This window comes from Mus caroli, chromosome 17 (assembly GCF_900094665.2).
Source record: "Mus caroli chromosome 17, CAROLI_EIJ_v1.1, whole genome shotgun sequence".
NCBI lineage: Eukaryota > Metazoa > Chordata > Mammalia > Rodentia > Muridae > Mus > Mus caroli.
In genome coordinates this window covers 67,452,125-67,462,594 of record NC_034586.1, presented here as the reverse complement: position 1 = coordinate 67,462,594, position 10,470 = coordinate 67,452,125, and positions in this window count along the sequence as shown.

Here is a 10,470-nt window from a genome sequence, read left to right as displayed (position 1 = left end):
CACACACACACACACACACACCCGCCACTGGCAGAACTGACTGACTGAGAAGAATTAGGTGTATTACTGGATGTGGGCTTTGAACTTTCAAAAGCTCACATGATTCCCAGTTGTGTCTCAAGAGGTAAGCTCTCAGCTACTACTCCAATGCCAGTCTACCTGCTGCCACGTTCCCTGCCATAATAGTCATGGACTGACTCGTTCCTTGAAAATTTAAGCCCCAAATCAAACATTTTCTTCTACAGTTGCCTTGTTCTTGGTGCCTTATCACAGCAATAGAAAAGTAACTAAGATATTAGGTGTGGTTGCATCCACCTGTAATCTCAGCACCATAAGGGCAATGAATTCAATGGTAATCTGGGCTACATGGTGAATTTGAAGCCTGCCTGGGCCAAATAAGGATTAAAAGGGGGTAGGGGGGTTAAAAGAGAAGAAGAAAAGGAACTGGGGGATTTAATCAAGTAGAAGACATCTAATAATCAAGACAGCTTCAAAGCTAGCTCATCTCTAGCCCAAACTTGGGAAGCACAGGACTCCTCGGTTTAAATTCAGACGTTTAAGAATGACTAGAGCAATGCAGTAAACTTTCCCTTCAATACATACATACATACATACATACATACATACATAGCACTTGGGAGGTAGAGGCAGGCAGATCTCTGTGAGTTCAAGGCCAGCCTTAGTAGAACTAGTTTCTGGACAACCAGGGCTATACAGAGAAATCTTGTCTTGAAAAACCAAAACGAAACAAACTAATAAAATGGTTTGGAAAGCTGGCTCAACAGTTAAGAGCAAACATACAGGGAGTTTTCACAACTGCTTGTAACTTCAGCCCCAGTGAATACAAATCCCTCCTCTGGCCTCTATGGACACCTACATGCATACCTACATGTGTGCATACAAAATACACATACACACACACACACCACACACACCCATATCCCCACACCACACACCACATACACACACACACACCACACACACCACACACACACCCATACCCCCCCACACACACACACACGTAAAAATTAATGAAAATTGGAGACTGGAGAGATGGCTCAGTGGTTAAGAGCACTGGTGTGTTTTCCAGGGAACCTGGGTTCCCAACCTACATGTAGTTTACCACTGTCTGTAACTCCATTTCCAAGGGACCTGACAACCCTCACACTCACATACACAGGCAAAACATCAATGCACATAAAATAAAACCTCTTAAAAAATTAATTTAAAATAAATAAAGCCCAGTAGCCATAGGAAAGACCATATACCAACCCATATTTGTCATTGAACTTGTGAATAACTGATGAAGGAATATCTTAATAAAGTCAAGAGAAGAAGGCCTTGTTATAAGGTTTCCTGCAAGTTGACCAACCAACGAACTAGTCATTTTGGTACAAATGCAGACTAGCCTTCATTATGTTTGGTTAGAATCATGCTTCCGTGCCCAAAGGAAAACAACATTTATCACCATTATCAAAGTTTTCTCGCCCGGCAGTGGTGGCACACGCCTTTAATCCCAGCACTTGGGAGACAGAGGCAGGCGGATTTCTGAGTTCGAGGCCAGCCTGGTCTACAAAGTGAGTTCCAGGACAGCCAGGACTACACAGAGAAACCCTGGCTTGAAAAAACAAATCAAAACAACAAAACAAAAACCAAAGTTTTCTCAGTCCTGGTTAGAGCCCAGGGTGCTGTTTGGGTGCACGATCATGTGGGCTAAAGAGCTACAGAAAAGCCTAGTGGGGCTGTAGCTCCAGGAGGGGCACTCCATGAAAAATGCATGCAGGGCAGAGGGAACTGGGAGCTCTGTCTTGTGTAGCTCCTGATGATGTCCAGAGCTGTTAAACATCTAAGGCAAAGTTTTCCTCCCACCCCCTCTGGCTGTTTCACACTTCACAGTTCTCTTCTGGGAGAAATTTAGAGGCTTGGGAGACAAAGGGGAGAGAACAAGACAATTACACCTTTAAGAGCCCTCTATCCTCTCTTCATTCTGTACTCGGTTTTGAAGCAATGAACCTTAAGGAATGCGGCTTTGAGTCGGAAGCAGCAGTTTTAGACTTGCAAAGCTGAAACAATATGCTATTTAAGGTCAACTGTTTCTAATTTTTTTTTTTTTTTTTTTAGGTTGAATTCACAAACAGGAGGAGGGACACACCCAGCTGCTGTCGAAGCAGGAAACAGTTGTTCTAAAACCGAAAGGGGCTTGTGGGGGAAGCATGAAAACTCAGTGTATCTCTGCTTTTTTCTGGGTAGCTTGCCTTTCCAAGTGGGCCTTTCTGTGTGTTACCGAGGATGGACATGGTTGGCTCTCTTGTAACCATGTCCCCTAGAAAAGCCTAACGGAGATCACCTTTCAGAAGTGTTAGGAACTAAGTCCAAGGAGACAGTCTAGGGGCGCTTAGAAGAGCTGCAGTCACTTCAAGCTAGAGGATGGTGAAAAGGGGAACTGGCCTGAGCTTGACAAAACTCCACTCGGTGTGGGGTCATTTAACTCTAATAAAACGTACAGTCTTTGAGGAATGCAGGAAAGGAGACTGTTCACCTCTCATATTTCCTGTAGCCATGCCTAACTAAATGATGTGTACTGTGTATTTGGCTTCCGGGGATGCTGTATTCACCACCACAGTCCTGTGAGAACCAGCTAGTTTTCACAGAAAGCAGGACTTCTCTTTTAGGAAACCGAAACCTAGCCGAGAAACAACTCAGACCGCAGAGGGGTACTGCTTTCTTTCTGCTGCCAGGGACAGCATCTGAAATAATGTACGGATGAGTGCAGCTACCTGTGAGACGAGGAGTGTAAGCTCCAGAGAACTCAGGCTGTCCAATGTTCTATTGTTCTTTAAAAAGGGTTTAAACCCAGCTGGGCACCTCCCCTCACTCAGACAGCTCTCCTACCAAGTAAAACTGGCCTCAGCTAGCAATAGTTTACTAAACCCAAAAGTAAAACTGGTTGAATTTCAAAAGAAGACCCCATATCTGAGAAGCATTAGCCTTGTTGTAATGTGAAACAAGACGAAGACTGTCTCATGTCGCTTCATGTCGCTTTTCCTCGCCCTTATCCTACAGCACCCAGGCAATGCTAACTCAAGCAAGAATTAATACTGACAGGCAGGACATGAAGACCCTCACACGTGAATATATATTTGTTCAAAGAAAAAATGGGCGTGAAGGCTCATCCCTGTAATCCTGTAAATCCGGAGATGGAGGCAGGAGGATCAGGAGTTGGCGGCCATCCTCATTACATGTTGAGTTGAGTCCAGACTGGGCTACAAGAGAATCTGCCTCAGTCAATCAAACAAGATTTTCATTTTCTTAATGAAGTTTCTGGTCTGCAGCAAAATTGAAAAGAAGTCTGATGTTTCTCCTATCCTGCCACAGTTTTTGCCTCCACATATATAGCCTCCCCATGGTTCCTATCCCTTACCAGACAATACATTGGTTACAATTGGGGAGCCTCCCCATGTTACTGTCCTCTGCCAGAATGATACATTTGTTACAACTGGGGAGCCACCACCTGCACCTCATCACCACCAAAATTGTAATTTATATTAGTGTTCACTTTGTGTGTGCATGCATTGGTGTACTCAAATGCAGGCTTGTGTAATTGAGTACAAGTGGAGGTTGAGGAAACCTTAAATGTCACCCACACCTTCCATCTTGTTTGAGAGAGGGTCTGTGGGTTTTTCTTTTCCTGCTGTGTACACCAATCTAGGGAATCCCATCCCACTGGGATAACAGATGCTCTGGGTCCAGGGTTATGTGGGTTCTGGAGATTCAAAATCGGAATCTAAGACTTGCATAGTGCTTTACCCACAAAGCCATCTTCCTATCTTTGATGTCTTTCATTTATATGAATTTTGTGCACCTTCCCACACTGCATAGTGAAGCGCACCCAGCAATACAGCCTTGTAAGAGTATTTTTCACTCTTCCCCCCTCCCCAGCTTCATACTCTTAATCCGCTGTGTCAAAACAACATGGATTTTTTTTGTTTTGTTTTTTTGTTTGCTTGTTTTTGTTTTTGTTTTTCGAAACACGGTTTCTCTGTGTAGCCCTGGCTGTCCTGGAACTCACTTTGTAGACCAGGCTGGCCTCGAACTCAGAAATCCGCCTGCCTCTGCCTCTGCCTCCTGAGTGTTGGAATTAAAGGCGTGTGCCACCACGCCCGGCTAACAACATGGATTTTTAAAATTTAGGAATATCTTTGATTCTTTTGACAACTCCATCCACATAAACAGCATATCTTTTTTTTTTTAGGATTTATTTATTTATTATATGTAAGTACACTGTAGCTGTCTTCAGACACACCAGAAGAGGGAGTCAGATCTCATTACGGATGGTTGTGAGCCACCATGTGGTTGCTGGGATTTGAACTCAGGACCTTTGGAAGAGCAGTCAGGTGCTCTTACCTGCTGAGCCATCTCACCAGCCCATAAACAGCATTTCTTGGTCATACCCACCTCATACATCCCCTTCTGTCTTCCTGTCCTTTGCTTTTATTTTTTTGTTTGTTTGTTTTGTTTTGTTTTGTTTTTTTTGGTTTTTTTAAACCCCAACAGAAAATGAATGCTGCCTGCTGGAATGTTGACTGCTCCTGTTTAGCTTGACCTTTTGTCTTGGGCAAGCAACCACATCTGAAGAGAGTTCACAGATCCAATGGCCATGTCGTGACTAGACACAGGAAAGGGCATGAAGTAATGACGAACGTGATCTTACCAAGTTTAAATTTATAACTGAGGATTCCCCCTTGTAGAGTCTACATGCTTGACTGAGGAAGGGTGGAGCGTGACCTTTTCTTCTCTCTACCCAATCTATGCCCACAGGCAGAGAAGGTGAGGAAGCCCAGCTTTCCAGCACAGAGGGAGCTGCGATCTCCAGCAGAAAGTGGTCATCTTTGCCCTCTGTTGACTCCTCATATTCTACTTGTCTTTATGTTTGTTTGGTCAGTTGGTTTGTTTATACTCCAGGAAGTGTCAAAGTCCACATCCAGATTATACTCCACAATGGACACAGACTTACCAGGCTTGGGCTCCATGACCTATAGCCCATAGCTCTTACTGCAGTTGATCGCAGTCATACTCCAGACTCACACAGGCAAAGTTTCTCTCAACATAGCTTCTAACACTGTTTTGGGGTTGGTAAAAACCCAGGAAGGCCAGGCTCTGAGACTGGAATTGGGAGCATAAGGCCAGTTGCAAGTGGTTCTCCACATGAACCACCACTACCACAAATTCTGCATTATCCAGCTGGGGTAAGTAGCAGATGTCTTTAACAACAAGGAACCTCAGCATAACATAGGTGTGTCGTGGGGTCCAAGTCCTCAGCTTGAACAGCAAGGGGCTGGGTATAAAGTCTGTGATCAAGGGCTGAGCTATCACTAGGTCTTGCTGGTGAGGACAGAGAGAATTGGTGATGGTGTGTGAAGTAAGGGCTTGTAGACTGTGAGAACCGAGTGGCTGAGTAAGTTGAAAGAACATAGACAGGGCTTTGCAGATGACAGCTCTGTGAATCCTGGGGAATTCTCTTCATGGCCACCACTGCACTCGGGCTTGACTTTTGACATCCCGTAGCTCAGGCTAGCCTAAGACTCACTGTGTTTTCCAGGGTGGCCTTGTATTCTGCTGCCTCTGTGTCTGTGCTGGGATTACAGATGTGTAACGTCCAGTTGCTAGGATATGGTTCTCCTTATCATACAGTTCTGTGTTGGTTTGATTCTTTTTTTTTTTTTTTTAAAGCAAAAAAACCACAACCATCTCTTACAGGAGGAGAGGTGGTTTCCAACTCTAATTGTGTCCCCTGGGGTGGGATTGAAATGGAATGAGAAGAGGTATAAAACATTCTAATTCATTCGTGGGGAGGATCCCTAAAGTGGGCAGATTGGTTAAACTAAGGATGTGGGGAGGCAGTTGGTAAAAGAAGGAGCTGGGAGGGGCCAAGGAGAGAGAGAAGCTTGTGGAGGGAAGCTATGGAATATGAGCACCACAGCGAGCCTAGAAATGGGCTCTTCCTGTGTCTCTGGCTCCCAGTGCCTAGAAATGGGCTCTTCCTGTGTCTCTGGCTCCCAGTGCCTAGAAATGGGCTTTTCCTGTGTCTCTGGCTCCCAGTGCTGAGCCCGTCATGGATTTATGTTTGGAAACAATTGCTAAATAAATTTAAGGACTAAGTTAATACTTCTAAAGGATTTTTTTTTTAAGATTTATTTATTGATTATATGTAAGTACACTGTAGCTGTCTTCAGACACACCAGAAGAGGGAGTCAGATCTCGTTACGGATGGTTGTGAGCCACCATGTGGTTGCTGGGATTTGATCTCTGGACCTTTGGAAGAGCAGTCGGGTGCTCTTACCCACTGAGCCATCTCACCAGCCCCAAGTTAATACTTCTAAGTCATCATTATAATTTTCTTTTTGGGCTTTTTTTTTTTTTTATCTTCTTTCATATTGTGCTTGCACAGGTAGACTGGAGTTGGGCCTAGCCCCTGGGAGCGTATAGGTCTTTACGCCAAGCCCAGTTTTCTTGTCTCTAGCACCACACTGGCTCTAAATATACTGCAAATAAAATGATACAACATAGGGGAACCCTCTTGGAACCAATCCCATCTCCAGAATTCTGTCTCATTTTTCCTAAATAAATCTATGTTCTCTCTGCTCACAAACAAAAGACCACACCATAGCACGCTCCTCCCCTCTGCACTCTCCTCCCCTGTGGGCTTCTCTTCCACAGCCTTTTTGTGATAATCATTTTCAATTCTCTCTAGACATATTTCTTTTCTTGAGACAGCACCTGGCTACGCAGCCCTGGAGCACCAAGAATTCACCGTGTAGACAGGCTTAGCCACATTTCTCACAGGCAAGTTTCAATGATTGCCCTGTCATATGTTTCAAGAATCTGTACCCATCAGAGATAGCACAATCTTTTGACATTGCAATGTGATGCCATTGTCTCCAAATGTCTTTTTTTTTCTTTTCTTTCTTTCTTTTTTTTTTTTTTCGAGACAGGGTTTCTCTGTGTAGCTCCAAATGTCTTGAACAGTGTCCACAAGTATCCTGAAGTATATGTGATCCATAGGCTACAGGGTGGACACACCCCACCTGTTATCTATCATTCTTGTTTTCATTACCTGTCGTTGCTTTATTTACAATATAGCACCAAGGGTGCTCAGATCCACCAATGACACTTCATGTCTCTAATAGATGAAATCTGGAGAGGGGTTCAGGGTACTTAGCACTTTACGTCTGCTTCTCATGGTGTGTGTGTGCATGCATGATCATGTGACTGCCTCTGTGTGTGTGTGTGTGTGTGTGTATGTGTGTGTGTGTGTGTGTATATTTGTGGAGACTTGAAGTTGATATCAGACCTCTTCCTTACTTACTCTCTACCTTTCTTTTTTTTTTGGTTTTCTGAGACAGGGTTTCTCTGTGTAGCACTGGCTGTCCTGGAACTCCTGAGTACTGGGATTAAAGGCATGCGCCACCACACCACACCTGGCTACTCTCTACCTTTCCTTGAGGAAGGGTCTCTTACTGAGTCTGAAGCTCATTCATCTGATTAAGGTGCCTGACCAACAAGGACCAGGGATCTACAGCTCTCCAGTCCCCCATTACTGAGTTACAGATACTCGTGCCATGCATGCTGGCTTTTATATCGCCCCTGGGATTGAAACTCAAGTCTTTGAGTCGGTAGGGCAAGCACTCTGCTGGCTAAGCCATTGTGGCGATCTGTATATGTTTGTCCCAGAGAGTGGCACAATTAGATGGTGTGGCCCTGGTGGAGTAGGTGTGTCACAGTGGGTGTGGGTTATAAGACTGCCTGGAAGTCAGTCTTCTGCTAGCAGCCTTCAGATGAAGATGTAGAACCCTCAGCTTCTCCTGCACCAGGCCTGTCTAGATGCTGCTATGTACCCACCTTGATGATAGTGGACTGAACCTCTGAGCCTGTAAGCCAGCCACAATTAAATGCTGTCCTTATAAGAGTTGTCATGGTAATGATGTCTCTTCACAGCAGTAAAACCCTAACTAAGACCGCCATCTTCCTAGCCCACTTCCAAGTTCTGATTGATCAAAACAAGGTCTCTTAAAACTAACCCCCCCTCTCACCTCCCCAAAAGAACACTGGGCCATCAACATGGCTCAGTAAGTAAAGACATCTGTTGAAAGACTAAAGACCTGAGCGTTCCCAGGACCCACAGGATAGCACCACCATCCTCTGACCCTCACGTACACAAGAGTGCCCTCCTCGCCTGCCCCTGCTATGTAAAAAATAAAACATAATATTTTTTATTTTTATTTTTAATTTTCTTTTTTGGTTTTTCAAGACAGGGTTTCTCTGTGTACCCCTGGCTGTCCTAGAACTCACTTTGTAGACCAGGCTGGCCTGAAACTCAGAAATCCGCCTGCCTCTGCCTCTCAAGTGCTGGGATTAAAGGCGTGTGCCACCTCTGCCTGGTTACATATTATTTTTTTAAAAAAGCTTAAGCTTTCAGAAAAAAATAGAAAATAATTTTGTCCAGATGTCAAACAATACTAACAATTATTAGAATTACTTTGAGTTATGGCTTTTATCAGATTGTGAAAAATTTTTCAAAACGGCAACACATCTAATGCTTCAGCCAAACGTTTTAAAGTTTCAAAGAAGTCTCAGGAAAAGTCCAGCATCTGCTGAGCCTACTCACAGATGTCACAGAGAGAACGAGTTTAGAGAGGGCTCATTTGAGAAGTAACTACACTTCAACAATTTGTATATAATGGTTATGTCTTGGGGCCAAATATATTTACGTTGTATCTCCACCTTTCCGAACTACTAACCCCAGGACTTTTATCCCATCTTTCTATGTAAGTCACTAAAATAAGTGCCTCACTCCCTGAGTAGCAATTATGACATCTTTCTTACTGGGGATTTCCTTTTATTACCTTTTATTATTATGTGTGTGCAAGGAAATGGTGTACATATATGTGCATACACGGTGCATACCATAGTGCTCTGGGGTAGAGGTTAGAGGACAGCTTTTGAGAGTTGATTCTTCCACCACACGGGTACTAGGGATGGAACCCAGGTTGTCAGGCTTAGCAGTAAGTCCCTTAGCCTGAGGGGCCATCTCACTAGCCCCAGGTAAAGGTTTTAATTTTGTTTTTTTTTTATGAAAGAGAGTCTCATATTACAAGGTAGCCTTGGCTTCCCTATTTAGACCTTGAACTCCTTACCCTACCTACAAGTGCTGGAATTACTAGTGAGCCACCAATCTGTCTCTTGTTGCTGTTTGTGAGACAGTAGTTCAGGCTGACCTCCAACTCCAAATCCGCCAGCCTCAGTTCCTTACGTGCTGGGATTACAGGGATGAGCCAGTATATCCAATTGTACTTTCAACTAGGAAAGTGTATTTGCGGCTCGTGCCTTTAATCCCAGCACTTGGGAGGCAGAGGCAGGCGGATTTCTGAGTTCAAGGCCAGCCTGGTCTACAAAGTGAGTTCCAGGACAGCCAGGGCTATAAAAAAGAAAGTGTATTTGCTGCTGAGTGAATGATGGCGGAATTTGGTGACTGTCACTAGTCCATAGGTATATTTAGGGCTGGAGAGGGTAAGCACTGGAAAGCACAGAGCCTGAGTTCAAATTCCGAGCACCCACATCAAAAATCTGGTCATGGGCACATGTGCCTGTAACCCCAACTTTGGGGACTGGGTGAAGGCAGATCCTAGGAGCTTCCTGGCAAGCCAACCTACCCCAGAGGAGAAGCTTCAGGATTAGGGAGAAACTCTTGAGAGAAGACATCTGTCCTCCTCTGGCCCGTTCATATACAAAGCTTTCCCTTCCATACAAGATAAAAAAGTATGTGCAACATAGTATCCCTGCTTCACAGGCTATCATTTGTATCTTTAGGACAGATAATAATATTTATATCAGATGTGGACACTTGTCCTATTGCCTCTTACTGCTGAGAATCATCCTTCCCAGTTTTGGGGTATGGGTAGGTGAGGGAGTTATAGGATAAAAGAATATATCACTCCAGTCCAGATGGTCAACTTTTTGGGTGAGATTTGGTTAAGAAGTTGCCACTTTAATTTCTCATTATATTAAACAAGCAAAGTTAGGAGAGACACATTTTCCCATTTCATTTAGTTTGGATGGAACTTGAGGAAGGAATGAGGAATGAGGAGTGCCTGGAGGCACTGACCTGTAATCCCAGCTCCTCAGGAGGTTGAGGCAGGAGGTTTAAAGGTTCAAGGCAAATCTGAGAAGTTTAGATTTAGAAACCCTGTCTGGAAGCACCTGGGAGGCAGAGGTAGACAGAGGTCTGAGTTCAAGACCAGCCTTGTTTACATAGTGGGTTTCAGGCCACATGAGTGAGCAACACGGCAGACCCAGTCTCAAAACTCAAGCAACTAAATTGGTGGCGCACACCTTTAATCCCAGCACTCGGGAGGCAGAGGCAGGCGGATTTCTGAGTTCGAGGCCAGCCTGGTCTACAGAGTGAGTTCCAGG